Source organism: Cervus elaphus, chromosome 15 (assembly GCF_910594005.1).
Source record: "Cervus elaphus chromosome 15, mCerEla1.1, whole genome shotgun sequence".
NCBI lineage: Eukaryota > Metazoa > Chordata > Mammalia > Artiodactyla > Cervidae > Cervus > Cervus elaphus.
In genome coordinates, this window is record NC_057829.1 from 73,550,003 (window position 1) to 73,568,354 (window position 18,352).

The 18,352-nt window shown below is 46.9% G+C and overlaps 1 long non-coding RNA gene across 1 annotated transcript; it reads left to right on the forward strand.

The window, feature by feature from the left end:
• Nucleotides 1–1,977: 1,977 nt before the first annotated feature.
• LOC122709156 lies at nt 1,978–13,843 on the forward strand. Its single transcript, XR_006345423.1, has 3 exons — nt 1,978–2,102; nt 13,036–13,039; nt 13,834–13,843. It is a non-coding gene; the product is annotated as an uncharacterized LOC122709156 (long non-coding RNA).
• The last annotated feature ends 4,509 nt before the right edge of the window (nt 13,844–18,352 follow it).

Genomic DNA, 18,352 nt, shown 5'->3' on the forward strand with positions numbered 1-18,352 from the left:
AATTCTCCAGGCAAGAATACTGGAGTGGGTTGCCAGTTCCTTCTCCAGAGGATAATGACATGATTTCATAACCTAGCGTCCCTGAGGTGAAAGCTGTGAGCGCCTGACAGTGCAGACGGTCACACAGAGGCTAAACAACCCCACGCTGAGGACACTGTAGAAGGCACAGCACCCTGCATTTGAGGCAGTTTCCCACCTCACGGACTTGGCTTGGAATACACTTACCTTGGATCCAACATGGCTCACTCCTCTTGATCCAGGTTTTGGATAAATGTCATCTCCTCAAAAAAACCTTCTCTGATCACCCTACTAAAAATGTAACCTCCCTATTCTCCATCCAATTACTCTCATTTATGATCTCCCTTTCATTATTGTTGTTGTTCAGACTCTGAATCATGTCTGACTCTTTGCGACTCCATGGACTGCAGCATGCCAGGCTTCTCTGTCCTTCACCAACTTCCAGAGTTTACTCAAATTCATGTCCGTTGAGTCAGTGATGCTATCTAACCTTCTGTTCCTCTGCTACCCTCTTCTCCTTTTGCCTTCATTATTACCCTTTTATATTAATTTATATATTTTATTTGCTTATATTAATAATCTGTTTCCCCTCTGGAACATAAGGTTACTGAGTACAGACACCTGTTTCGCCACTGTATGCCTACCCTAGCATGGCACATTGACAGGTACTTAAATATTTGTGGAATGAATAGATGAAGAACACCCTTATAAAACTCAGGCCATGCATTTCAACTAAGGATCAGAGAGGTTTGCTCTCTCTCATGGCCTTATTTACATCTGGCTTCTCAGAGTTCCTGGGCATGAGGTGCTGGTTCAAGTCAAGCCATGGAGTCACCAGAACTGGGTACCACCTCTTGTACCCCCTTACCAACCTGGTCCTCCCTGGGGTTCTGTGGTTCACCCAGAACCTGTGTGAGGGACTGGAGTTAGCCAGTTGGAGTTTAGCTAGATAGACCATTGATAGACCATCATGGATAGGTCTATTGATAGACCATCAATAAACATTTGCAGAGTCCCTTGCTACCCGTCTTTGGGGAGTATCCTGGGCTGGCCTGGGGAGACAGAGCCTGTTGGATATTCTCCTTGGCTGCTGTCCTGAAGCCTTCTCCATGGCATCTACTGGGTGAATGACAATTCATGATTTTATACTGAAAAATGTCACTGACATACGAGCCTGACACTCCGGTTTGCTGATTGGCATGATCTCTGCCTGCAAGCCAGTGCTTTTCAAGACATGGTCTGTGGCCCATCTATAATGAATCACGAGATGCTTGGGAAAACAAACAACCAACCAAAAACCTACACAGGCTCCTAGCCAGCCTGGACTTGTTAGATCAAAATCTCTGCAGCAGGTTTTGAAGTCAGCACTTTTCTTTAGAGTAAATAACTCAGGCATGATCACATAACTAGTGAGTAGTGGAGGACCAACCCAGGCAGTGGGGCTCCAGAGCCTGTGTGTGCCTGAGTTTTGTCTGATGGTAGCTCTCTATTCCCCACAGGCCCACGTCTGCCTGTCGCACCAGGGACTCAGCAACAAACTCCATTTGCACACTTTCAACAAGCAGGTCCAGCCTCCCTGCTGATGGCCACCTCCTTCCTTTGATGGAGTCTGATGTGAGCATGCAGGTCTTCTGTCTACCCCATAAGTTTAGAGGGTAAACAGTTATTTAGATCATTTCTGTATCCCTGGAAGCCAGGACAAGGCCTCACCCAGACCAACTCCAGTCTCTGTGGGTTGCAAATAGGATATATTCACCCACCTAACACTTCTGTCAGTAATGCTGTGAGAGGCCCTGCTTTAGGGAGAACCTTGTGGGATGTTCACCAGGAGTGGATTAGAATTAGAAAGAGAAACCAGAGGAGGCTGTTAGAAGGTGCAGATCTGCAGGTTCCGCATCTGCTCATTCAACCAACTGCAGACTGGAAATATTTGGGAGAAGAAATTCCAGAATGGTCTTCAAAAGCAAAACAGGAATTTGCTACCTTCCAGCAACTATTCACGTAGTATTTACATTGTACTTACAATTATTTACCTAGCATTTACATTGTATTAGGTATTATAAATAATCTAGAGATGATTTAAAGTCTACAGGAGGATTTCCTTAGGCTATGCAAACACATCACCATTTTATAAATAAAAAGGACTTGAACATCCACAGATTTTGCTATCCAGGGGTCCTGGAGCCAGTCCATTGTGGATACTGAGAGATAATTATATTAACATGCCCTAGACTAACATGCGGAGAAGGCAATGGCACTCCACTCCAGTACTCTTGCCTGAAAAATCCCATGGACGGAGGGGCCTGGTAGGCTGCAGTCCATGGGATCGCGAAGAGTCGGACATGACTGAGCGACTTCACTTTCACTTTTCACTTTCATGCATTGGAGAAGGAAATGGCAACCCACTCCAGTGCTCTTGCCTGGAGAATCCCAGGGACGGGGGAGCCTGGTGGGCTGCCGTCTATGGGGTTGCACAGAGTCGGACACGACCGAAGCGACTTAGCCACAGCAGTACTTCTGTGCCTACCCTGTGCCAGGCCTTTTGTGGGTGCTCAGGATACAGCAGTGTAAAACCAAACAAAAACCCCTTCCCTCTAAGGAGTTTATATTCTACGTACAAGTGAAGTGATAATGACCTCTGCAAGGCCTGCCTGGAAGTAAATGAAATAAGCTGCAAGTTGGAAAGAAAAGTAAGAACTCTGGGGACTAATGCAGTCAAGGGGGACTTCCTGTGAGAGGTTTCACTAGCATCACCTTCCTTGTGATTGAAGTCACCTACGATAAGTCTGTTGAAGACTTGGATTTTCTCTGTAGAGCCTCACTGCCAGTGGCCAGTGCTAAGGACGTGGTGTATCAGGCACAATTCCCACAGTTCAAAGCACCTTGATCAGGGTCTGCAGGGAAGGTGTGGGAGTAGGGGAAATGAGGATGGAGGGGCAGGGGGACATTTATTAATAGTGATGTTATTTTGAGTGAAATCTTTGTTCTGGAATCCAACCCCAACTGCTTCTCTTGGGTTGCTGTGAGGATTAAATGTGTGACTCAGACAAAGGAGGAGAGGTCAGTTAATGGATGGCATTGTTGCTGTTTTGGGTAGAAAACACTCTCAAGTAGTCCAAGCTCATCTACCTAAGTGGGCAAGAGGGAAAAACAAGAGATGGTCTGGAAGACTCCCAGATTATGTGTGGCCTTGCAGACCAAGGTGAGGAGAATGGATTTAATTCTGAGATGGGAAGCTACTGCAGGCTTTTAAGCAGGTGAAAGATCACCAGCTACTTAGGGAAAGGACTACTGGCTGGATAGAATGGGGACAGAGACCAGTTAGGAGGCTACTGCCAAAGTCCAAGTGAGGGACAAAGGGGGCTTGGATGAGGGTAGCAGAACAGGAAACATTTCTGTGAAAGTGAAAGTGTTAGTCGCTCAGTCATGTCCAACTCTTTGCAACCCTATGGACTGTAGCCCACCAAGGTTCCTCTGTCCATGGGATTCTCCAGGCAAGAATACTGAAGTGGGTAGCCATTCTCTTCTCCAGGGGATCTTCCCAAATCAGGGATAGAACCCAGATCTCTTGTATGGTAGAAGAGGAAACGTTTCTGTGAAAAGACACCTATTTTGGATATGTAAATGTGGCGGGGGTCGGGCACAAGAGAAAGAGGAATCAAGGAGGACCTCAGGTTTTGGGTTGGTAAATGGGGGTATCATATTCTTAAATGGGGAAAGTAGAGGAAAAGCAGGTTTAGGAGACAAAATCAAGTGTTGCTCATGTTGGTGGGAGTAGCTGAGGAATGCCCCCCTCATGACAGAACCTGCGCAAGTATAACCTGATATGGCAGAGATTTTGCAGATAGGATTAAGCTGAGAATTTTGAGGTAGGCAGATTGAATTATTTTGCTGCGTGTATGCATGCTCAGTTACTCAGTCATGTCCAACTCTCTGCAAGCTCATGGACTGCAGCACCCAGGCTTCCCTCTCCTTCACCGTCTCCTGGAACTTGCTCAAACTCATGTCCATCGAGTTGGTGATGCCATCCAACCATCCTCATCCTCTGTCATCCCCTTCTCCTCCTGCCCTCAATCTTTCCCAGCATCGGGGTCTTTTCCAATGAGTTAGCTCTTCACATCAGGTGGCCAAAGCACTGGAGCTTCAGCTTCAGTTTTTCCAGTGAATATTCAGGGTTGATTTCCCGCAACTAATATAATATTGTAAATCAACTGTACTTTAATTTTAAAATAAATAAAAATGAAAAATGAATGTGAATTAGGAAAGGAAAAAAAAAAGACAGTCCTTGGTATATGGCCACAGAAATCTAGAGTCTGAATGCTATCAATCAGCTCCCCTTGAATTCACTAAGTCTACTATGTACTATTTCATGGGAGGCAGATGGGGAGAAGCCAGCCAGGAGCTAGCTCACAAACCAGGAGGAACTCATCGAAGGGAAGGAAAGAGAAGGCTGAAAACTCAAATACAAGGCCCCAAGCAGAGAGAGTTGAGTCCCAGGAGCTCAGGGAAGACGGGCTCTGCTTAGACAGAGGGAGGAGGAAGAGACAGGATTACAGGGGCTAAGGGTTCAATAGCTGGGGAGAAAGGTAAGAGGATGCTCTCTTAGCTGCTTCTGAGAAGGAAAGCAAGGTTAATTCAAGAAAATTCTGTCCGAGGAGTGCAGGCAGCCTAAGAGCCAACTTTTGCCCCAAGCAGTTTGCAATCTAGCTCTGGAAGTGACCAGCAGAGCCTCGGAGTGATGCAATGCAGGGTACAACTTCTGGACTCAGTTTAGCGTCAGGCAAGCCTAGGTCTTTGCCCCATTTCTGCCACTAACCACTGCGCCTGTGCTTCAGTGTCCTTATGGGAATTTTACCTCCTTCACCAAGTTGTTGTGAGGCTTAAAGGAAGATAGTAAATCTGAATTGCTCAGCAGAGAGCCCTGCACACAGTGAGTGCTCAATAAAATGCAGCCATTATTATTAAAATAAGTAGGTGGTTCACTGGGTGGGAATCTCAGTATTTTTAAGATTCCAGACTTCTGTCTGGAAACACCCACCTGTGTTTCTCCAGCAGACCACCTCAGAGACTGTGGTAGGATCCAAATGCCACAGTTTAACAACCCTCGCCATGCCCACCCCCTTCACCCCTGACGTTCAGGCCACTCAAGGCCTGCTTCAGTGTGAACCATGCTCAGACCAGACTCCCCTGGTTTTCGCCTTTCAAAGCAGCGCATGGATGGCTTTCTCCTGGGAGCATCATAGAGTCAGAGTGCCTGACCTGGCCTTCAGTTTTCCCCAAGCCAGGGCCTTCCACATACAATCAGAGAAACGCCTGGTTTGCGATCTCCGATGGGACTCAAGGAGACTCTTAATAAGGATGGGGTTCAGAAATCTGCAGAGACTTGAGCTCCAAAGAACACCAGCTCACTCACTCCCCATAATTTACCTCCTGGGTAACTCTCCCAGGAACCCCTACCACTTTCCTTGTTCAATTTTTATCCATGGCATTTACAGCGGCTCCACAGGCTACAGGTCTTACACATTTTGTTTCGTGTCTATCTATCTCCATTACAGTGTGAGTGCTCTGATGATGAGCTTTTGTTTGTTTGTTTGGTCTTTTGTTCTGCTTTGGTCTTCTCTGTACAGGCTCTATCCCTGGGCTTAGAACTACTGGCTGGCAGACCACCAGCCCTCAGTAAATACTCACTGAACAAGCAAATGAGTTGGATAGCTCTACTTCCTTCCTGCCCCAGAAGCTCCCAGTTCAGGAGACAGGACAAACCTGTGTCTCTTCTCCAGCCCTGTCACCAGCTCGTCCCTGGGGCAGTGTTGGGGGTGGCCTGTAATCGTTTTGCTGGACTCCTATTAAACGTTTCCCCCTCTCCCATGCCAGTGTTTTCTTTAACTGCTCCTCTTGTGAGAACAGAGAACATTGCGTGGGGCACTTTCAGAGCTGGCCGTTTAACAGGCAGTCATTCCCTATTCTTTCTTCCTCTCTCACATTACTTTTTATGGGGCTGAGTGTACCATAGGAAGAAAGGGGCCGCCTCAGAATACCCCTGTCCTACATTTACATATATAAACATTTACATGTGTGTTGTTTTTGGTTATACAAGTAATAATAACAGCTGACCTTCCCTGAGTGTTTGCTGAATGCCAGGCATGGTGCTAAGCATGTGCATCTCCTGGTTTAACCCTCTCAACACTCCCGTGATGTTGGTTGTGTTACTGCTCTTGTCTCACCTTTACATATGTGCTGCAAGAGCTTCTGTCTGATCCACAGACACATATCTGAGTTTGAAGGCAAACCAGATGGTCTGATTCCAACATATCCCTCATTCCTCACCGCTGCAATAACTGCCTTTCTCAAAAGATGTGTTCATTTTCAGAAAGTCAAACAATAAAGTGGTTAAGACTACATGCTTCCATGGCAGGGAGCATGGGTTCGATTGCTGGTCAGGGAACTAAGACCCAGCATGCAGTGCAGCACAGTCAAAACAATTTTTTTTAATACATTTAAAAAAAAAGTAAACAAGAAGAGAGTCCCCCAACCCCCTCAAAGAGGCTGCTGTTAGCTGATAATGCTTTTATACTAGGGAACTTCTTATACCAGCAGTATGTACATGGGCTTTTTCTTTTCCTACAATAGTTGTCCCAAACCTTTTGTTTCACTTAATTTTTTCACTGTCTAATATTACAATACGTTTTGGATCAGATCTTCACTAAGTGATGCCTCCACTCTTAGAAGCTTTAGGTTGATGTTCTGGCTGCAGGGGCTAAGGATGGAGTGATGTGATGAAGACAAATCTATGGATATAGTAGGAGATATACAGGATGCTGGCCAGACAGCTGCTGGATGAATTTGGACTCTTACAGCTTTAGGAACTGCCTTTAGAAGTGGGAGCTTATTTGTTTAGTTCTTGCTTTTTAGCTTAGTTAGTTCAGGGTACCATCCCATTGACTGGGAAATGAATAGGCTTCCCTCCCATTCCTTGGTAGCTCAGTCAGTAAAGAATCTGATTGCAATGCAGGGGAGTAGGGTTCGATCCCTGGGTCAGAAAGCTCCCCTGGAAAGGGAAATGGCAACCCCCTTCAGTATTCTTGCCTCGGAAATCCCATGGACAGGGGAGCCTGGCAGGCTACAGTCCGTGGGGTCACAGAAGAGTCGGACACAACTTAGCGATTAAACCACCAGCCCTGAATCAGAGGATCTCAAAGATAAGCTCTCCTGGACAGTCCTAGGTAATCTCAACGCAGGCTGGGCTAAAGGGAGCCAAAAGGCTTGCCTTCTTAGGATCCTTAAGGATTATGCCCATAACTCATTGCTGAGCTTCCAGGCATAGTCACTGTGCTAGATGCCAACCTCATGACAGTAGTTCATTTGATCTGCACAACACTATCATGTAGGTCTCACTGCCCCCACCTGACAGATGAGAAACTGATACTCAGAGAAGTTGTTAACTTACCCAGGATCACACAGATAGTCAGAGTCAGCCCTGTGTTTTTCTCCCTAAGGCCTCAGAGAATCGCCAGAGAAGGTTGGAGCTGATTGAAACTCTGGGCCCTGATTTCATGTAAATGAAGCACACAGCCCAGAGCCCTAACGCAGTTGGCTGCCGGCCACACAGCAGGTGTAAGGAACTGGCTGAGGTTCCGGTTTTTCAAACTCTATTTGTTATAAAAGACCTCCAGGGAAGTTGGTAGAAGTGAATGGAGTGGAGTCAGTCCTACATCCTGGTAGCCCAGAGGCATTGGAATAACTGACTTCCTGAAGAGGATTTGCCCACAGCCAAACAGAATGAAGCTGCATGTCAATATGAATCCAGGGCAGGAGGGATCCTAATCTATAACTTCCCCCAGAGAGACAAGCCCTACTCCTGCCAAGGGGGGTCAGCTGATAGAACTGCCCCGAGGGTAAGTGTCGGGATATTATTACTGGAAACCAAAGACTGCAGAGAAACTCATCCTTCAAATAGAACTGCTCACTCCAGCCAGTCATTTTTACCAACAGGGATTGTCCTCAAATCTGGAACCCCTAATTAAATCCCTCTAACTCCAATCTGCCCGAGCCACCTAGAAGTACTTTCCCCCCTAGTTTATTCTTTTCTGCTAAAAACAAACAAACCACCCTCTGTCCAAAAGGGTCTAGATTAGGATGGCCCTCAATAGGAAATACAGATAAGAAAAAGTATGCCAAATCTGTACCATGAAATGTTCTAAGACCCCTCCCCTCCCCACAAAAGAATAAAGGACATCTGAAAGATGTTAAGATCACTGAGACCTACTGGTAAATGGAAAAAAAAAAAAAAATGTTGCAAAATGATAAGCAGAATTGTTGCTTAGTAGCCAAGTCGTGTCTGACTCTTGCAGCCCCCTGGACTGTAACTCACCAGACTCCTCTGTCCATGGGATTTCCCAAGCAAGAATACTGGAGTGGGTTGCCATTTCCTATTCCAGGGTATCTTCCCGACCCAGAGTCTCCTGCATTGCAGGTGAATTTTTTACTGCTGAGCCACTGGGGAAGCCCTGATAAGCAAAATGAGTAACTGAAAATATGGAAAAGATACAAAAAGCATATCATACCTACATAAGGAAAAATTTGGAAAATACAGAAAGTAGGGAGGAATCACCCCCCCCCAGACCTCCCACCCCCAAAAAAGAACCATTGTTAATATTTGATATATTGCTGTCAGGTCTCCTGGCTAGAAGCGGTCATGTTACATCAGGCAGTGGTCAGCACACACTCGAGTGTGACCACAGCTCCAATCCCAGTTCTTCCACCTCTCCCTGAGAGAGCCTCATGCCACGAAACTGTTCCATGAAAGTCATTCCACCCCACTGGAGTGGTTGTATTTATTAAATGAGGCCAAATATGGAAAGCTTGAATGCCTAGGAAACAGCACTCAATAAACGCAGCCACTGTTACTATTTGTAACGGGCCATTTCCCTCAACATTGTAACATAACTGATTTTGAATGTTCAGAATCTTTGAAAACATCCCATGTAATGGCTGTTGGATATGCCGATTTCTTCACTAGTCTCTTGATTTCTTCACTATTTTCTTATGAGAAATGTTTTGGCTGCTTCCATTTTTACCTTCGTATAAATAGCTCTGTGATGAACACTGTTGTGAATATAGCTTTACCTCCCCCGTGTTTTGGAGATTTTAGTTAAGATCATTTCCCAGAAGTGGAATCACTAGGTCAAAGGGTAATCACCATTTTTAGACTTTATAGGCACAGGACCTGATTGCACAAAGCAGGCGTTATTTCCTAGACCTAACCTCCTTATCGTTCCCAAAGTCTTCCTGCCCCCGACTGGGATGGCCTCCTTCTCCCTGGAGAGGACACCTGGCCGCCTCCACCTGCCATTCCTGCCTCCTCCTCCCTTGTTCCTCCTGCAGTGGCGGAGCCTTTTCAACTCTGCCTGTGTAAATCCTCTATGGTTTCAGTTCTTACTTCTCCCTTCTCCCTGACCCACCCTAATGGCTGGCCCTCTGGATATACCAGCCCCTTGAATCTGTAATCAAACCTAGCCTGATTCAAGGACCCTCTTTCCCTTTCAAGATGTGGATTTGGGTCCATAACAACCAGACAATAAGCCCCTGAGGTCAGGAATAAAGTCCTGGGCTCTTCTTCCTTCCCCTCTCAGCCTCAGAATGAGCCCTAAAGTGCCAGGACCTGAGTTCCCATTTCAAGTATTCACTGAGTAAAAATGTCTTACTAGGGTCAGCTGTGGGTCAGGCTGGGCACTATGGCTACAGGGTCCTTAAGAGCTGGCTCGTCGATCAAGGCGAGAAAAGAAAATGTCAATAATCAAGAGTAACCATGAAGGTCGGGGATTCTGATACAGGTTCATAACAGAGGAAGGGAGGGTGTCAGGTTAACCTGGGCTCTGCCCAAGGTGTGAAACTTGTTGAATGTCTTGCTGTGTGGCCCTGGACCGAGTCACTTAACCTCTCTGAACCTGGATGCCCCTATCTGCATCAGGCTTTCTTCACTGGGATGCAATGAGGTTAAATTGGTTATTCAGGTGAACATGCTTAGCAGGTACTCAATAAATGTTTGCTCATGGTGAGGGCTTAATGCGGACTCATGGGTTAATAAAGGGGTTGCACTGGCAGGCTGCTTACAGCCTTGGAACTCAAGCATCTCTGTTCTTCTCGTTTAGGAACTAGGTTGCTGGATGCCCATTTCTTCCACTGAGGGGCAAGTTTCTTGTAGGTTCTGGCCCCCTGGTTTCCAGCCTGGAGTCTGGAGGGATATGAAGAAGGGCTGGAGTCTGCTGCATGTGATATATGCTTGCAAGGAGCTTGCTCGTGAATTACCTTCGCCTCCAGTGCAGTGAAGCAGTGGGATGGAATGTTGAAATGCCTCCTTTTATATCCATTTTCTGAGCACGCAGCAAGCCTGCTCCCGTTCAGGCTGCAAATCATCGCCCCCCCTCCCTGCTCCCCCTGCCAAGCAGACAACACCTTGCATGAGGCCCAAGGAACAGAGGCTTCCGGGGGTGATGTCACTCAGAGCTCAAGGAATGCCAAGCTGGGCTCTCCAGTTATTCATCCTCCCTGCAATCAAGGCAGGCTCAGAGCAGACCCATCCCTGCGACACATGTGGCTCAAGGTTACGGCCAAGGTCAAGCCTGTTATGTGTCCTTTAGTGGTGGGGGTGTGCAGAGATTACTGGCCTCAAGTTTGGACTTAAAGCTGAGAGAATTCTTAGACGCCATCTAATTCAGTCACCCTTCCCTTTGCAGAGGGGTATTTGGAGGCTCAGAAACGTCAAGAGATCTGGCCAAACTCACTTCACACAGCTATGGCAGAGGTCATAAAACTAGGGCTTACTTTTTTCAAACTCACAGTTAAAAGAACTCTCATCATCCTCTGCTCTATCTGGGCTTCTCTTTTGGCTCAGACGGTAAAGAATCTGCCTGCGATGACAGAGACATGGGCTCGATCCCTGGGTCAAAAAGATCCCCCTGGAGAAGGGAATGACTACCCACTCCAGTATTCTTGCCTGGAGAATTCCATAGACAGAGGAGCCTGGAGGGCTACAGTCCATGGGGTTGCAAAGAGTCAGACCCGACTGAGCGACTTTCACTTTCATTTTTTTTCCTGCTCTATCTGGGGTTACCTCTCAACACCCCACCCCACCCCCCACCCCGCGTGCCATATACACCAATCACTATAATATTGACATCTATTGCATAAGTCCCTGAAGGAAGCACTGGGCTAAATGTTTAGGGTGTATTGTCTAATTTAAGCCTTTCAAAACCTCTAGGAGTTAAGTACAGTAACTCCTTGATATTCCAAGTGTGGGCTGTGGCCGGCAGCATCAGTATCACCTGGGAGCTGGTTGGAAATGAAGAATCTCCAGTCCTAGGAGGAGAATTTGCATTTCAATAGGCTCCCAGGCGACTGAACAACAGGTGATCTTATGCACAATCAAGTTTGAGAAGCACTGCCATAACTCTTCCCACTTTAAACAGGAAATGGAGCTTTGGGGCAGGGAAGGTGTGTGTGTGTTCAGGATGGGGTGGGGGTGGGGTTAGGAGTGACTCCCACAAAGTCCCACAGGAGGTCAGGTGCGGAGCGCTGGTAGAACCTTGGGCACTGCTCTTGCTCTGAAGTCTGTATGTTTTAGGAATGTTTTTCCACTAGTTCTAGCCCAGAGGAGGTAGGATACCAGGCCCCACCTTCCCCAGGAGCAAGGAAGTTACTGATAAAAGGAATAGCCCAAGCATTTTACAAGGTACTTGCACTTCTATTATTTTGTTTCTGCTTTACAACTTCTTAATTATCCCAACTTTACTCAAGAAGCAGCTGTAGCTTGGAAGAGTTTAAGCCATTTGTACAAGGCTACACTGCTGGCCACTTCCAGAGTCTGGGCTCGACACCAGTCTCCTTTATTCCAGAACCCAATCACTGTTTCTCCATGCACAAGTTGGCATCCTGGTGGCAGGAGAGGAGACTGTAGGTGGTATACAGATGAGAGTTTCCCATCTGAATTGTCATAGATTTTAATTTCTACTACAAAAAAAATTGAATTAGGTTATTAAACCTCAGGGACGACAATTTAAGACAAAATGTGGGCTGGTTTTTTTTTGCTTATTGTTTTTAATGAGTCTCTGTAAAGTCGATTTCAGGATGATAGAGGAGGTGTCACAATACATTGTGAAGTCCATGAAGGTGGTAAAAGACTGGAGTCTGGAAATCATCTTCAGGAACCACATTGAGAGGGAAGGGGGAGAAACCAGCAGCCAGAGATCTCTACCCAGAGGCTGTGGGCTTTTCACTTATAGGTGGTTTTCTCCCCACAGTTTCCCATCTTCTTGCCCCCAGGGTCTTAGTATAGAGCATTTATGATGCTCACCTAAGGGTAAACACTCTCCATTTAAAAAAAAATAATAATAGTAAGTTTTACCAGTTATCTATCTTTCCAGCCAGAATCTTCATGGCAAAGCTGGAGAGACCACAAACTTGCTCCTTCTAACATCCTCTCACCTCCAACCCACTTCCTGTAGTTTCAAGAATGTACCCCCTCCCCACTCATTTAGACCAGACTTGAAATGCTGCAAGGGGGAGGCTGGGAGTGGGAAGTAAAAATCCCCCTCCCATTCCTTCAGATGGGACGACAGAGGAATTGATGGTTGAATGGCATCCCCGACTCGATGGACATGAGTTTGAGCAAGCTTCGGGAATTGATGACGGACTGGGACGCCTGGGGTGCTGCAGTCCATGGGGTTGCAGAGTCGGACATGACTGAGTGACTCAACTGAACTGAACTGATTCCTTCAGAAATAGTCTGTGGCTCCCCAATGGAGAGGACGACCCGCATCTTTGCTTTCAAGTATTGGCACTCTTCCATCTCTTCCTTTCTCTATCCATGTCCAGGGACCTTAATGGGTACTCTTTTTCAGTTGGACCTTTGATTTTGAGTAAATGAACATTCTCTGTTGCACCCCTGTTTCATTCAGGGATCACAAGTAAAGAGTTCTGGCAAATAAATGAAAAGTCTTCCAGGAATCCTGAAAACAGTTATGTAAGGAACAAGGACTATTATCTTAGAAAAGATAAGGTGGGGAAGGGACAAGATGACCATCTTCAAATATTTCAGAGAGTCTAGATTTACACAATATTTCTCCAGACCTGGAAGCAAAGAGTAGGAGATACGGGAAAGTTGGCTTCAGTTCTTTGTCCTTAGAAAGTAAAGTCGCTCAGTCCTGTCTGGTTCTTTGTGACCCCATGGACTGTAGCCTACCACACTCCTCCATTCATGGGATTTTCCAGGCAAGAGTACTGGAGTGGGTTGCCATTTCCTTCTCCAGGGGATCTTCCCAACCCAGGGATCAAACCTGGTCTCCCGCATTGCAGGCAGACGCTTTACAGTCTGAGCCACCAGGAAAGCCCTCTCTTTGTTCTTGGCCCTCTCTCTTTGTCCTTGACCAACTGTAAAATTGGGGCAATAGTACTTCATCATAGGGTGGCTGTGAGGATTTAGTGACATGCTTAGGACATACCTGGCATCTCATAAAAACCCCAGGATATGCTTGTTTCCTTTTTTGGCCTCATTCAAAAATGCCTCATGAGGCAGTAAGCTCCCTCTCTGGAAAATTTCAAAATAGAATTACAATTCCTTACTGCCAAGATTCTGTGCTTCCGTGCTGCCCGTGACTTTTCATAAAGAAAAATACTGGTTCACACGGAGCCTTCACCATGCTCCAGGCACGCAGAGAAGAGCTTTTCATAGGTACTCCATTTAATCTTCTCATCAGCCCTCGGAGGTAGGTACTATTATTATCTCCCCCCAATCCACTTTTTTTTTTTTTTTTCCAGATGAGAGAACTGTGCCTTAGAGAAGTGAAGAAACTTGCCCAAGGTCACACAATCAGTAAGCAGCTGACCAGGGGCTTAACTGTCACACTCCAAAGTCCTTGCTCTTAGAACTAGAAGAGTTATTTACCCCTCTCCCAGACTCACCTGCTCTAATGCTCCTGGCTTTATTGATCTCTCTTCTACAAAGTTTCTTCGGGTCTCAATATCAAAACCATCCAATTTAGCACTTATTAACTGAATGGCTTCTTGTCACTTCTAGTTTACTGTAAGTTGGTCTGGAGATTTTTACTCTTAAAATATCCCCTCGAACTCAGTAAGCCTTGAGAACAAGTTCAAGGGCTTCCAATAATTCTTTCACTGCCAGCTGAATTAAACAGCAAGTACCCCTCTTCCTCCCTGCCATGCCTATTCCCATCTTATTTTTCCTGCACCATTAAAAAGTCTTTTCTTGGCTGGAACAAATATTACAGCCTGTTCAACTAGTTAATGTTTACTGAGTTCTTAACATGCACCAGGCATTCTAAGTAGCCATCCGTTCTAAGTAACTTAACCCACTGAATCCTGATAGTAACTTATGAGCTAAGTCCTATTTTCATTCCCATTTTACAGAGGAGGAAACAGTGTACCAGTGTATCGGGATTTGGCTGAGTAAATGCTTTGCTGATGGATATTATTATTATTAGCAACAACAACCATACAAATACCTTATGCTTACATCATGCTATAGCTTTATGTACATTATGTCATTGTCACTCACCATGTACAGATAGACGCCAATGCCTCTACTTTATAGAAGAGGAAACCATGACAGGAAACAAAGGGTGAGTGATTCTAAACAGTCACACACAAGTGCCTATACCCTGAAGTGACCTTTGTATTCACTCCACTCCAAGGTCCTGGGGGTGAGGGAGACGGGAGGGCCATAGGGAGAAAAAACACCTACACACACAGAAGGCGCTCTACAAATATTAAAGAAACAACAAAAGCTGGTCATAGCAGAGGCTGAACAAAAATCCAGCTCTTTGACTCCTAGTCCAGTGCTCTTTCCTTTTTGCCAAGATGGTGTGAAGCAAGTCTTGGGTCCAGACCCAATAGCAGTCTTGAAGAAACCAGAGAAAGTAGTACTCTTAAAGGAAAAAAAACATCATTTTCACATCTCTGCTTTTCCCACATTTTCAATAATGAGCATGTGCTACTTTCATGATGAGAAACAAAAAAGTCAATGAAGTGAGGTGGCAAAATGCATCCACTGGAGGGCTGGGGCTGCTAGTGGACCCTTGGGTTGTCTTCAGAATGACTCTGGGCCCCTGCCCTGATATTCTGGGGTACCCTCTGATCCACCCCTACAGGCCACCTGGCCCCACTTTATGGGCAAAGGAAGGCAGCAGGGGCAGACATAGGTGTTCCCAGGTCTGTGAAACTTCCTAACACTGGAAGCTGAAAACTGTGTGTGCACTTTTCCAAGGAACAGGCCTACACTTTTTAGAAAGGGGCACTATGACCCTCCACCAGGTAATAACATCAGATCACAATAATGAATCAGGGCCTGAGGGCTAAAATGACGGGTCAAAGGAGGGACAAGAAACACAAAAATTTTCTTGCCCAGCTCTGAGTAGAACTGGCATCGGAGAGAGAATGACAGATAGAGCAAGGTCTTGTCTCATATACTCATGATAATGTAAATTCTGCTTTTTTTCCTGAAACTCCGCCCGCACCCCCCCTCCCCCCCCCCCCACCTCCCCGCCAGTTACTCCCATTCCCAAGCAGTGGTGAGGCTGGGGGTGGGGAGGAGTCAGACATCCTCCCCTTCCGAATTTTACTTCCTGATCCTAGGACCTGTGGGTCCACAGCTTCCTGTCTTGTCTCCTGATCCAGGGTGTAAGGCCCTTATTTATGTTGTGGCCAACTTTTTCCCCTGCATGCCTACTAAGAAGCCTGTTGCTTTCAAGTCTCAGCAAGCACCAGATTTCATTCCGCCAAAACTGTGTGAGCTCCTGCCATGTGCTGGGTGTTATGATGGGGTCACTGATAGTGGGAAAAGTCCTGAGTGTGGCCTGGGAGCCTTCAGACTAACAGCAGGACAGATAACACTCCTGTGACGGGCTGGGGGAGGGGCAAACTGCAAGAGCGTGAGAACCCCCAGGAGGGCAACTGATAAACAGGCTGGCGGATCAAGGGGTCACTTCTTGGAGGTGAAACCATAGCTCTGGAGCTGGTGTGTGAAGGTGGAGAAGGATTCCTAACAAAGGAGAGAGGGAGGCACTCAAGTCCTATAGGAAAGAGTGGAGGCAGCAAAATGCTGGGCAGGTTTAGGAAACAGGCAGTTCTGTGTGACTGGAGGCAGGAGCTGGGAAAGGGGGACGGAAGGAGAGAAACAAGGCTGGAGGTGGGTGATGACCAGTTGGTTAGAACATGGATCTTGGTGTTCCACTAAGGAATCTAGATTTTTATCAGACAGTGCGTAGGTGTCACTGAAGGTTTCTGAGCAGAGAAGGTGGGCTCTGTGCTCTGATCTAAGCTTTGAAAGATCACATTGCAGAGGACAAGAGAGCAAGGGGAGAACCTCAAGATTGGGAAACAGGGTGCTACTGTAGGGCCCAGTGGCAGGGCTAAAGGGGCCCTTTAGCTTATACTGTGGATGGCATCACTGACTCAATGGACATGAGTTTGAACAAACTCCGGGAGATGGTGAAGGACAGGGAAGCCTGGCGTGCTGCAGTCCACAGGGTCGCAAAGAGTCAGACACGACTTAGAGACTGAACAACAACAAATGGGAGGCACCAGCTACATAACTCATAGGACCCGGTACCAAAGGAAAAGTCAGGGCTCCTTGTCCGAAAATTATTAAGAGTGTCAACAGAGTGACAGCAAGCATTAAAGCAAGCACTGTGCCCTTCTAAGTACGGCCTTGTGCAGCTACACAGGTCACACACTCAGGAAGCTGGCCCTGGCCATGGGACTAGAAAGTGCAGGTGAGGAAGGAGATCTGAAAGGCAGAGTCCCGGGACTTGGTGAACTGTTGGGCATGGGAAGTGACAGATAAATCCGTTGACAGATGACCTTCCTGCACTGCTTGCCAGGTCACCCTACCACTATTCCCTTGGGTTGCCCACCATCAACTTCTACTTATTAATAATCTAAACTTCACCCCCAACTCCTGCTACATACCCAGACTTGTTCCTACAGGGTCCCTATCTAAAGGTGTCGCCATTCACTCAGTCACCTTCTACCCCTCTCTCCCTCATCCCAGCCCTTCCGGCAATTTACTTCCTAACTGTCTCTCCCATCTGTGTGGCCTCTTCAATTGCTGCTATCACTGCCAAGTTCCGGCTGGGGCCTTATCAGCTCAGGCCTGGATTACCCACAAAAGCCTCCTATCTGTCTCCCTGAGTCCAGTCTGGACCCCACCCCCACCCTCAAATAAAACATCCTTCCTCCACAGGACGACCTAAATGAGGTCCCCAAATGCTCACCTGACCAGGTCCCTGAGTAACATTCTCATCTGGGGCTGTTCCAGCCAAAGGCTAAGATCAAAGGCCTTACACAACACACAAGTCCCTCTGTCACCTGACCTGCTTAATCTTCGAATAAATACCAGAAATGCCTTAGTCTCTTACATACCGCCAGCACATACCATGCTGGGTTCTTATTGTTTTGTTTTGTTTTTTCCTTTACCTTCCCTGGTGGCTCCAACGGTAAAGAGTGTGCCTTCAATGTGAGAGACCTGGGTTTGATTCCTGGTTTCGGGAAGATTCCCTGGAGGAGGGAATGGTTACCCACTCCAGGATTCTTGCCTGGAGAATCTCACGGACAGAGGAGCCTGGTGGGCTACGGTCCATGGGGTTGCAAAGAGTCAGACACAACTGAATGGCTAACACTAAGCACTAAGCAACTAAGCAAGCAGTTACCTCTGCCTGGAACGCTTTCCACTCTCTCCCTCCACAGCCTGGCTCTCCTCGATTCATTCCTGTAAGCTCACCTCAGCTCTCTTCTGCTCTAGGTGGCCTTCTCCAGAGCTCCATCCTGCCCCATCTCATACACATGGGTGCTCTGTCACACTGACTATAGGTCTGTGGCTGGGCCGAGCCTCTTCTCTGAGCTGGGGGCAGTTGGAGCAGTCCTGATCACATTAGTGCCCAGCGACCAGTACAGAGCCTGGCCATGTGGGTGCTCCATACATGTGTGGTCGTAGGTTGAAATGTCTGGAGGTAAATAGTTCTGGTGACAGTAGAGGAGGGGCAGACGGCAGGAAAGGCTGGCATGGATAACGGCAAAGAGAAAGAAAACCTTCCACACCTTCATTAAGACTCCACTGGCAAGGCGAGGACAGTCCCTCTGACTGAAGGCAGCTGAGACTCAGAGGCAATGACCAGCTAGCTGGTGTCTGGTGTGATTGCATTTGATTTCAGAATTCAATTTCTGCTTCCTTCTAAAAACGTTATTCCCCTTTGTAGCAAACAAGCCCCTCCCTATGGGAGGCAGCCTATTTTCCATCAGGCAGTCCCCTCTTCTCTCAGGC